Genomic DNA, 12,513 nt, shown 5'->3' on the forward strand with positions numbered 1-12,513 from the left:
ACCTTCCTATGCTTCTTCCTTGCATCCTTTACTTCCTTATAGTTCCCTTATAAATGGGATTTGAACCGCTGACCTTGTGATCAGCAAGCCCAAGAGGCTCAGTAGTTTAGACCACAGCGCCACCAGCATCCCATGCAAGTTCTCTTATAGAAACTACTGGGAACTGTATAGCTACCTCCTGCAGTTCTCAGGAGGCTATGCTACAGGTACAGAGAAGAAAAATAAAAGCTGGAATACTAAATTATTGCCTTCTATTACTTATGTAGGCAATTTTATCAAATCCATTCTTCTTGTATCTAAAAAGAACTGGGTGCTAAAACTTGAACGCAATATAGAAATTGAATTAAACCCAGAAGTAGGGATGGGGACAACATAAATTTTTTACTTAATGGCTGTTATTTATATTTTGGCCTGTAGCTGGTCTCTGTCCTTCTCTACATCATACAAAGGTGCAGCAGAGAGACCGTTGTCAACAGCAGTGCAGAGGCAGAACTGGAACAGGAAGACTGTTATTTGAAAGGACATATATTACGAAGTGAGGAAGTTAAAAGAAACTACACTTCTGGGTCAGCCTTAATTTATTTTGGGAGCAGCAAATGGAGTTGCTCAGAAAGGAATTGATTTCTCACCTGCTCTTTGCAGTCAGGACCACTATTGCAATTATTTTGGCGGGTGTGTGTGTGTGTGTGTGTGTGTGTGTGTGTGTGGAATAAAACACTAGTCCTGGAGAATAGGTTCCAGAAGGTTTGGCAACTTTCCCTATTAAAGAAATGGTGTCATAGGTTAAAATGAATGAGAGGACTGTGCAAATGGGACTCATTTTTCCTCAATTTGCTTTAACTTTGCTCTCTATGCTAATAGATGGCAACATGAGAGGTCGGTTCTCACAGCATTTTGGGTGCCTTGGCAAAAAGGTAGTATATAAAGCTAAGAAATAAAATAAAGCTTTTGTTTGGCTATAATAGCATTAATGGTAATTGACTGGAACACATTGTCTTGGACTAGGGAACTTCAGGTTTTGTTATTTGTTTCAGTTTCAGTTACATACAGGTCACAAACTTGCAAGGAAAGCGAGGAACACACCTTGTAATACCCCTCCCCCAATTTGTACAGTGGCACCTCAGGTTAAGAACTTAATTCGTTCTGGAGGTCCGTTCTTAACCTGAAACAGTTCTTAACCTGCGGTACCACTTTAGCTAATGGGGCCTCCCACAGCTGCCGCGCCACCACTGCGTGATTTCTCTTCTCATCCTGAAGCAAAGTTCTTAACCTGAGGTACTATTTTTGGGTTAGCGGAGTCTGTAACCTGAAGCGTCTGTAACCTGAAGCATCTGTAACCCGAGGTACCACTGTACTGAAGTAATGTACAGGAAGATGTACGCCGGCTCCCTCGGCCAATAAAGCGAGATGAGCGCCGCAACCCCAGAGTCGGCCATGACTGGCCCTAATGGTCAGGGGTCCCTTTACCTTTATATGATATATTATGAAAAATAAGAGAAATGTACCGTATGTTTCTCTACTGCAGTGTTTCCCAACCTTTTTTGGGCAAAGGCACACTTGTTTCATGAAAAAAATCTCGAGGCACACCACCATGCCAGATGGGGAAAGGTCACTTTTTACTTATGTAAAAAAAAAAATAGTAACAGCATAGAAGGTAATGGTTAGGCTAGCATCCCTCTTCCAAATATGCTAGGTTTTTATTTGCAGGGACTGTTCTACATGGGAAAGCATTCAGCACTGTCATTCTCCCATCTGCCATCTGAATTGGTACTATTCTGGGTCAACTTACTCTGCTGCATGTGTAGATGAAAATGGCACCAAGTGTGGGGGGTTTTGGCCCTCTCTGAAGTGCTTCTCTGCAAGATATGGTAGGATGTGTTACACAAGTAAACACTTGCAGGGTATGATAAAGAGAGCATTCCAAGAGTGACTTGGGATGCTATGAAGATGCTGCAAAAGTGGGCATGTGATTATTGCACGCCTTAAGCTAATGCTGAATACCCAAGAGTGTACAACTGGACTGCTGAATCCTAACTGGGTGTACTGAAAAGATGCTGGATGAGACCCAGACCAATAGTACCTGCAAAAGCAGCGTTATTAAAAGCAGCTTTCCCTTTGAACATCTCTTTGTTCAAAGTGCATCTGAAAGCCTAATGACCCACTGGTTCCTTAGGAGTGAGCTTTAATGCAAGGATTTTGATGTTAATCCATGGATCAGATGTGTGTGTGTGGATAATCGCATTGTTGGACAGTCCTTTCTGCCTGTTGGCCGTTAGCCAACGACCCCCTCCTCCGCCTGAATGAAATGTGCCCTGTGGGAGCGTTGGGACATCAGAACCACGAGTTATAGTTATCAGGGGCGCCGACTTATAAAAAATATTGGGGGGGCCCATACCGGGGTCCTGCCGCTGGTTCGCTCGGGTAGCTGGGAGAACGCAGTTCAAGGTGGCGGTGTTGGGGAGAGACCCTCGCTCAGGGCGCCACGAGTCTTGGCGGCCGGCGGCCTATCTGGGGGGTTTTGGAGCATATTTCGGCGGAGCGATTGGGGAGGAGGGGGCTTGTTGCCGGATTCTTCAGCTGGGCCGGAGATCCGCTGCTGGGGGTCCCTGGGCCGAGTTGTGAGCACGGCCTGCTGAAGGGAGATCCAGCCGATTGCGCGACGGGGACGGCCGGGGCTCTCCGGCTAGGGCGCGCGGCTGGCTGGCTGGCGAGGGAGCAGGTGGGGAGGAGGCGGGGGTCCTCACTCTCTTAGGAAACGCACCCGCGCGCCCGATTGCCACGAAGTCCGAAGGGTGCGTGTGTGGAATTAAAAAGCAAAAACGAGATACGGGCAGGGCAGGCAAAGAGTTTTCCGCAAGAGGATGGAGGGCAGGTTGAAGAGAAAATCACTCAGGATGAGACAGTCAAATCAGCCATGATAAAATGGGCTCAGGATATTGGGTATAACATCATGTTTGAGGACTGGGAAAGGTTATGGACCACCGGAATGAAATTCACGGCATGTAATGCCTTGAAGGAAAATATTATGAAAATGATTTATAGGTGGTACATGACCCCAGTCAAGCTTGCAAAAATATATCACCTGTCTGATAATAAATGTTGGAAATGTAAGGAGGCTGAAGGGACATTCTTTCACCTCTGGTGGACTTGTCCAAAAGTGAAGGCCTTCTGGGAAATGATCTATAATGAGTTAAAAAAGGTATTTAAGTATACCTTTCCCAAGAAACCAGAGGCCTTCCTCTTGGGCATTGTTGGCCAGAAAGTGTTAAAGAAGGATAGAACTTTCTTTATGTATGCAACTACAGCAGCAAGAATACTTATCGCAAAATATTGGAAGACACAAGATTTGCCCACACTGGAAGAGTGGCAGACGCAATTGATGGACTACATGGAACTGGCTGAAATGACTGGCAGAATCCGAGATTTGGGAGAAGAAACAACGGAAGAGGACTGGAAAAAATTTAAGGACTATTTCCAAAAGCAATATAAGTTGTATGAATGTTAAAAATTTACACGATTCGGAAACTATAGCTTCAGCAATTAGATTTGGGAAACAGGAAATTATATTTTAAGTAAGAAAAGGTCAAAATCTAAGGTAATACTATGTTTAATTTAAGATATAAGTAACTGATGAAAAGTATGTTAAATTTAGAGGTATAGTATTTGAAAAGTACAAAATAAGGTACGAAACAAGGTAATAATTTGCTGATATCTTTATTATAAAGAATGCAGGGTAAGGGAGATGCGAGGAAGTCCAGTTAGTTATATAAAAATGTGTTGAATGGTTGGTTTTCTTTTCTTCTTTTTCTTTTTTTCTTTTTCTTGTTCTTTTACTTTTTTCTTCAGTGTATGTTTCTAACTTTGTATTTGAAAACTTTTCTGGGGTGCAGGGAAGTCTCAGAGCCGGAGGTTGGGGAAGGGACCCCCTTTGCTCTGCCCTCTTTGCTCTCCCGTCTTAGATTCGCATGGGGGTCCCCGCCCGAGCTTGCCTGGCCACCGGGCCACACAAGGGCCGCGCTCTACGCGGCGCACCTTGCTAGCCACGCAGCTGTCCTCCGCGGCTGCGGAGCGGCCCTGCGCCGGTGCCCAGCCCCTCTGGGCGCCCGCTGCGCTGCCAATGACAAGCGGGCGACGTCGCAGGCAGGGAAGGCGTCGCTTTCTTTCCCGATCCTTCATCCTCCCAGTCTTCCAGCCCTTTTTTGGGTTGGAAGCTCGTCTCGTTCACCCTTCTCCTTTCTTCACCCTGCGTGCAATTTTCCTCCCTCGTCTCCCTCCTCATTTCTCCTTCCTTCCTTCCTTCCTGACTGACTGACTGACGGGCTCGGGCTTCGGCTCGGGCAGCCACAGCGTCGGCGGTGTTGGCGATCGGCGGCGCGGGGGGATGGCCCTCCCGGGGGAGCCGGCGCTGCTCAATGGGGTTGCCAAGGAGACAGGCCGGCCGCCCCCCGCCGCGCCGGTGCCCGTTATCGAGCTGGTGCGCGCCGGGCGCCCTATAAAAGCCGCGGACGCGCCAAGCTCCCTCTCCCGCCGCGCAGGAGCGATGCCTCTCTCTGGCTCTCCCTCCGCGCAGGCTGAGGGAGGGAGTGGCGCGTGTGACCCGTCTCTGCTGGGAGACCAAACCCAGCGAGGCAGAGTCGCGCGGAGGCGCCCAGGCAGCGCTGCCGGCTGCGAGGAGGAGCGCCAGGCAGCAGCAGGAGGCGCGGCCTCTCCTCGCCGCCGCCCCGCCTCTCGCCGCCGACTCGCCCGCTTCCCTCCAGGCAACATCTCGCGGCACACCAGGCAACGTCTGGCGGCACACTAGTGTGCCGCGGAACACCGGTTGGGAAACACTGCTCTACTGTATCCTTCTTGTCTATAGGCTAATCCGCAAAAAGATGTTTGTGTAGAGTGTGCCATTTTTCTTTTGTACTTTGATTATCCTGAAAACTAAGAATATTATACACATAACTGGCTCAGTGAATTACAGCTGCGCTCATTTTCAGTGTGAAAAATCAAACTCCCACCCCTTTTTTAAAAAAAGAAATATAAATGACAAAGAAATATAAATGACAAAGTTGTGGTAAAAGAAAATACAACTAACCTTTGTGGTTTCCCCCTTCCTATTTAAATGTCATGTTTATCTAATAAACAGCATTCCATTTATCTAATAAACAGCATTTCAGGACTAAACAGTAACGTAGTGTCCACGATTCTGTTTTGAAAGGCAGCAGCTCCTCGCCTTGCTGTCTCAGAAAGCAGCAAATGCCTCCAATGAAAAGAGATACTATGCAGCTGGAAGGAGGAAGGCCCTGCACAAGTCAGCTTCACATTTTCTTGCCTCTGGGCAGAGAAGAAATAAAGTTTTCCTTTCTTCAATAAATGGGAATACTGCTCCCTCTGTACAGGGAAGACATGTGCACCTGGATTCTAGATAATAGTAAGCTTGGGCAATTGGCATTATTTATTTTTTTAAATAGAGCAAGGTTTTTAAAAAAGAAAACAAAACCTGCTTGCTGCTTCTCGGGGACTGTGGAGTTAAGGGTGCTAAAGAAGTCAGGTGTTGTGCAGAGTGGCGAATGGGAACAGGAGGCAGGAGACAATTTTTGCCATGTGGCCGGCTGTTCTAATATCACCATGATCCTGGTTTTAAGTAAATAAGCACGCCAGGGATCTGCAACTTAGACATTTGTTGTTTAGTCATTTAGTCGTGTCCGACTCTTCGTGACCCCATGGATCAGAGCATGCCAGGCACTCCTGTCTTCCACTGCAGTTTGGTCAAACTCATGTTAGTCGCTTCAAGAACACTGTCCAACCATCTTGTCCTCTGTCGTCCCCTTCTTCTTGTAACCTCCATCTTTCCCAACATTATGGTCTTTTCCAGGGAGTCTTCTCTTCTCATGAGGTGGCCAAAGTATTGGAGCCTCAGCTTCAGGATCTGTCCTTCCAGTGACCACTCAGGGCTGATTTCCTTAAGAATGGATAAGTTTGATCTTCTTGCAGTCCATGGGACTCTCAAGTGTCTCCTCCAGCACCATAATTCAAAAGCATTGATTCTTCGGCGATCAGCCTTCTTTATGGTCCAGCTCTCACTTCCCTACATCATCACTACTGGGAAAACCATGGCTTTAACTATCCGGACCTTTGTTGGCAAGGTGACGCTTTTTAAGATGCTGCCTAGGTTTGTCATTGCTTTTCTCCCAAGAAGCAGGCATCTTTTAATTTCATGCCTGCAGTGATCATGGAACCCAAGAAAGTAAAATCTCTCACTGCCTCCATTTCTTCCCCTTCTATTTGCCAGGAGGTGATGGGCCCAGTGGCCATGATCTTCGTTTTTTTGATGTTGGGCTTCAGACCATATTTTGTGCTCTCCTCTTTCACTCCTCTTTAATTCCTCCTCACTTTCTGCCATCAAGGTTGTGTCATCAGCAACTTAGACATAACGAGATGCAAAGCAAGTTATGTCACTTGATTTCAAGTGCCACATAGAATGCTTGTTCTGTACAGAAGACAATCTTTCAAATGCGGCAACACCTATTCTCTGGAATACTCTGCCTATTATTTGAAAGGATGTCATCTTTGGGGGAATCAGATTGTAGCGTCGGAAGGGGCCCTGAGGATCATCTAGTCCACCCCCCCCGCAATGCAGGAAGAGTTACCTTAATGCTTAAGCTTTGAGATACCTTTGATCATTTCCCTTGTGTCTCACATTTTATGCGCATTCCTCAATCAGGGCCATGGAATTATACTCTGAATATCTGACCAGAGGTGTTTTTTTTTTTTAAAGTGCTTGCAAAGCACAGGAGACATATTAACTAGCACAATTAATCTCTAAACGATTTAGCAGATTGGAACATTGGTCATTTGTCTCAGGCTAGAAACGGAATGTGGTTTCAGGAACAGCATTTTCAAGCATTGTTGGAGATCTGCATCAATTGGAGAAAGGCTTGTGATGCATAAGAGACACTTGAGCGGTTAGAACCGTGGGCTTGGAGCCGCGGTGGGTAGTATTGATGGAATTGGTGAGCAAAGAGTGAAAGGCAGGAGACAGACATGCAATTCCACACTCCTCTATCTAATAAGCCTATACCTGAACTCTTTACTGATGCAAATATGAATGGTTTGGCTCAGTCCAGATTACAAATTCAGGCATTTGGGGGATTGGTTATGACTGGTCAAGCAATCACACAGAGCTATGGCAGCTTCCAGACCAGAGCCTTTTCATGCTGCTGAGATGTTTGTGGTCCGTTATTGGTTGTAAGTGGGATTGAACAATAATAATTCCACATGGCCCCAAATGAGGGAGGGGCACCTATATTTTTTCCTTCTTCTTTTTGTAAAGTGCAATTGCATTCTTAACACTCCAGAAACGAACCAGGGTGGAATCTACACATATATAAAAAACCCCTGTGAAAATGCTTTTAAAATGTTTTGAAAAATACATTGAATTTGACATAGCTCACTGTCGCCATCTAGTGTCACAATTGTATATTGCAATTTACAACACAGTTAAAATGTTTTATTTGCAGCTGTATAGCTGAGTCCCAGGAAAAGTGGGAGAGAGATCGCCGAGACCTCAGTAAGTTGTTCCTTGTCAGCAGTCATGCAGCTTTTTTGCCTTCTTTTGGTGGTATGAACCACACCTCGGGAGGGGGGAGTTCAGTGCACATACTGTGGACCTCAGAAGGGGGGAAGTGAGATGCTAGCTTGGGGGTGGGGCTTGCTGGGGGCCTGCTGGACTTATGCGATCATGATAAAGATGCCCTGTGCCTTCCAGCCGCCTGGGAACTTAATGGGTGAAACGACCATGCCTGTCTGTACACACACCAAGGCTTTGATGGGAACATCTGGACCTGCGTTACTGCATAGTACCGCGTAGCGTCAGATCAGATTAGGTGCCGGTGCTGTGATGTTGCATCTCATGGATGAAGCTCCTGCCCTGGACCTCAGACAAGATCTGCATGGGCCTGGCATGAACCTGTGAGAAACTGTGTTGTGAGAAAAGCAAGTAGATCATGGAACTATTTGCATGGTTCTTTGGATTCTGGCCATTTGAATTTGGAAGTAAGTATTTTCCTTTTTGGTGGTGGAGGAAGATTTGTTGTGAAACTTCGCAACCCCCTCCCTCTTTTCCAGCTCAGCCTTTGCAAAATAAGGTTGGACAGAGTCCTGCGGTAGTTTACCTCCTGGCATAAGTCAGCTTGCTTTTATGCAGGGAACATCTGGGAACCCCATTGCAGTCATGCAATCTGGGTGGATAGCAGAAGCCAGGCTGTTTGGTGCTGAAGGACTTGCATACACACACACACACACACACACACACACACACACACACACTGCCTTTGATAATCAAGGGACTACTATCCTGTCATTTGAAATAGAGCTGGCATCAACCTCAAAAAGTCTGGTGTTTTGGGCCATGATCCAGCAAAGCACTTAGTCACATGTGTACATTTAAGCACCTGAGGAGGTCCCCCTGTCAAAGGAACTATTCACATTTTTTTAAAAAGAATTATGTACATTCTTAACTACTTTGCTGTGGCTGGAGTTTATCTGAGACATCTGAAATGTTTAGCTTTGCAACATTCGACAAGAGCAGCTCCATTAAACTTCTGCTTCCAGTCAGGACAGAACTCATGAAGACAGTCTGGCATTTCCATTTGGGTTAGGATATGGAAATGCAAGCGATCGAAATTTAAAAAAAGAAACTATGCAACAAGATAAAACCTCTTCAGCCTTTTAAAGAGCAGAGTGCTTTTAAAACAAAACAAAACTTCTATGTTTGCTGAATTTCTCCTGGCTGTTAAAAGAGTGGGACTTGTCTGGCCTGTCACTCCAGTCCCAAAATAGTATTTCTCTGATTAACAGTGTTGCTGCATCTCTGTTGTTCTGATTTCTGACATACCTGCATGTGCTTATCTTTTGAAGAAGTCTGTGGGCCTCAGAGAGTTGCATGCTGGCCTTGATGGTTCTCAAAAAGATATCAGCTTTGTCTCTGGGGTGCTACAGATACAGGCACAAACTGAAACCGGCCTGCCTAAATTTTGTCAGCAGAAAACCCTTCTAAAGTGAGGACAATAAAATGTGCTGAGTTTCGGTCCTGTACACCTACTCGGAAGTAAGCCCTATTGACCCTAATGGGACAGACCTCTGAGTAAATATACATACATAGAATCATACTGGATGTTACATACAGAAAAAAAGGGAAACACAAAATACAGTGGTACCTCGGGTTACATATGCTTCAGGTTACATACGCTTCAGGTTACAGACTCCGCTAATCCAGAAATAGTACCTCGGGTTAAGAACTTTGCTTCAGGATGAGAACAGAAATCGTGCAGAGGCGGAGCGGCATCAGCAGGAGGCCCCATTAGCTAAAGTGGTGCTTCAGGTTAAGAACATTTCAGGTTAAGAACGGACCTCCGGAATGAATTAAATACTTAACCCAAGGTACCACTGTAGTTTATTTCTGTCCTGGAGCTGGAGGAGTGTCAGTGGTGAGTTAGGCTATGTATACATTAACAGCTAAAGACGCACCAAGGTCATTTCCTCCCCATTGCGTTTCAAGCTGCTGTACACATCAGACAGGAATAGGGATGTCTTCTCCCTCAATGCACACGACCTGATTTGTTTCCCTACACCAGCAAACCTCCCTCACTTTGAACTCCAGAGGAAGCAAGTAACCATTTTGTTGAGCTGGCAGATGAGGAGAGTGCTGAATAAAATGATGCAAGTCTCACTGCCCCCTTACTCCCCAAGCGATAAAGAGCTCTCGATCCAGACCTTAAGAATGGATGAGTTGCTGGTTATACCAATCCCTCCAGCCCTGTGGTGAATTCTTATCTTATCTAAACCACTGAGCCTCTTGGGCCTGCTGATTGTAAGCTCGGCAGTTCGAATCCACGCAATGGGGTGAGCTCCCATTGCTCTGTCGCAGCTCCTGCCAACCTAGCAGTTTGAAAGCATGCCAGTGCAAGTAGATAAGTAGGTACTGCTGTGGCAGGAAGGTAAATGACATTTCTGTGCGCTCTGGCACTCATCACAGTGTCCCGTGGCGCCAGAAGTGGTTTAGTCATGCTGGCCACATGACCTGGAAAGCTGCCTGTGGACAAACACTGGCTCCCTCGGCCTGAAAAGCAAGATGAGCGTCACACCCTATAGTCGCCTTTGACTGCACTTAACCATCCAGTTTGATGGCCTCCTCTGGCAAAATGCTCTCTAGTAGACCATCTCCTTTGTTGGTGGGCTTTGGGCTGCTTACCTGCTGTAGACAGGCACAATGCTTTGATCAGCACTGAGAAAGCGAAGTCTAGGAGCCACCAATTAAATCTACCAAGATGCCCCTAGTGAAGTGTTGCTTCAGCCTAATGGAAAATGCAAAAGGTAGCTCAGTTCCAACTGCTAGGTGCTGAATGAAGTCTCCAGAAGTTTAAGTGGGACCAAGGGCTGGGATCAATATTGGGCCGTGTAGCCCTGGCCCTTTCCCAAGACTGGGCCTGATACATAGAGAAAGTACCCTTAACCTGTTGGGCATGGATACCTAAGCTACAGTCTTAGTCTTTCTTGGAAGTGTCTCTGTACCAGCATGGGGACTCAATCGCAAGGAGGCTGTTTGCATTTTCCTTATATGGCAAGATGTGTGCAGATTTGCTATCAGTCTCCAACATTCAGCCTTCCTGCCTTCAAGCTCCATATCAAAATGGCCAAACTGTGAGAACCCCAAAATACAAGGGACCTCTAAAGCAACTCTGTTGTTTCCTACATTCTTCTTTCCCAAAGTCTTTACCGATTTCACTTTTTAAAAAAATCAGCATTAAAAATCTGGTCTGAGTGAATTGGCTTAAGGCAACTACATACAGAACATCTGTGGCAGAGAACTGAATCCAGGTCACATTGGCTGGGATCATTCTTCTTTCTTTTTACTGTCAAATAGTAATGAATGCAGTTTCCCCCTTTCTCAAAATATGTGGGCCTCTCTCTTGGTAAGAAGGTCTGCTTAAAATATAAGTTACCCTGAGATTTACTTTTCAGTACAGTGGTACCTCGGGTTACATACGCTTCAGGTTACATACACTTCAGGTTACAGACTCCACTAACCCAGAAATAGTGCTTCGGGTTAAGAACTTTGCTTCAGGATGAGAAGAGAAATTGTGCTCTGGCGGCGCAGCAGCAGCAGGAGGCCCCATTAGCTAATGTGGTGCTTCAGGTTAAGAACGGTTAAGTACGGACCTCCGGAACGAGTTAAGTACTTAACCTGAGGTATCATTGTATATTTTTTAAAGGTGGGTACTTAATGAAACTCTGAATTTTAGCTTGAAAGAAATGGAAACTGTGTTGCCTTGCCATTCCTGCACACACAGTTTGATAATACACAGAAAATGATTTTGTAATTACTAGGGGCTGCAACCGTGCTCACTGCTCGCCAATCCCCTGTCATTCCCACACATTAACCAGCTAGAGCTTCCCCTTCCCATCCAATGCAGCTACTAAGCTGACTTTTCACCTCCCCAACCCCATTTTTAAGCCACTATTCTCTCTGTTCTGCCACCCTTCTTTGCACCTGTTTTGTCCTAAACCCCTGGCAGCAGGTCAGTATGCTGAGTCCAAAGTCCAATGTGCAAGGTCAGGAAATGCAGCCCAGGGTCAAGCCAAGTAGCCAAGTCTGAAGTCCAGCAGCCAGGATACAGTCCACAGTCAAACCCAAAGCAGTCTTGTCAAGGTCCAGGAGCATCCAAGCCAAGGTCCATCAACATGGGCAGTTGAGCAAGCACCACGTCTCAGCTCTGCTTCCCTTTTGCAATTTGCATGCTGACTGCAACATCTGGGCTTGATAAGGCAGCTCACCCTCACCTGTTCTGAGCCTACTCCATCTGAGGCATTGCACAGCTCCTCCCAGAGCTACTGAGCCCCACCTGGCCAGCTAGGGAGCTGGGCTGCGAGCCGTTGCCTGCCTCAGCCTCCTGGAGCGCCACTACAGCTGCTCCCTACACCTCAGAGCCTATTGTGTTCATGGCGACAGGGTCTCCTCTGGTTCTAGTGATGGGTCCTGCTGCTCTGGTTCCTGTGCATTGACCTCCCCCATCCCTCTGCCATCCTCTGTCACCCTGTGAATACTTCCTTCCCTATCCCCTGCTTGCCCTGGTGTGTTCCAGTCCCGGCTGCACCCCTCGCCAGGATCCCTTCCCTCCTCCCTGTCATCCTGCCAGTTCATGACATGTTTATACCTTCCCCCCTACGTCCATCCCTCCCCTCCTTTTGTACAAGCCCCCCTTGCACACAAACCACCCGCATCGTAACCTCCTGCATCTTCTTTCTCCCACACATGGCAACTGGTAAGTGCTCACTTTCTACCCCTGTTCACTCCACTGAAACCTCTATGTGTGTTTAAAATCATGATCTTTTCCTCTCAGTGTTTCCCCATCCCTGCTTTATTCAAACCTCTGCAATTGTTTAATATAATAATAATAATAATAATAATAATAATAATAATAATAATAATAATTTATTTATACCCCACCCATCTGGCTGGGCTTCCCC

Source organism: Podarcis melisellensis, assembly GCF_964234715.1.
Source record: "Podarcis melisellensis genome assembly, chromosome: 10".
Taxonomy (NCBI): domain Eukaryota; kingdom Metazoa; phylum Chordata; class Lepidosauria; order Squamata; family Lacertidae; genus Podarcis; species Podarcis melisellensis.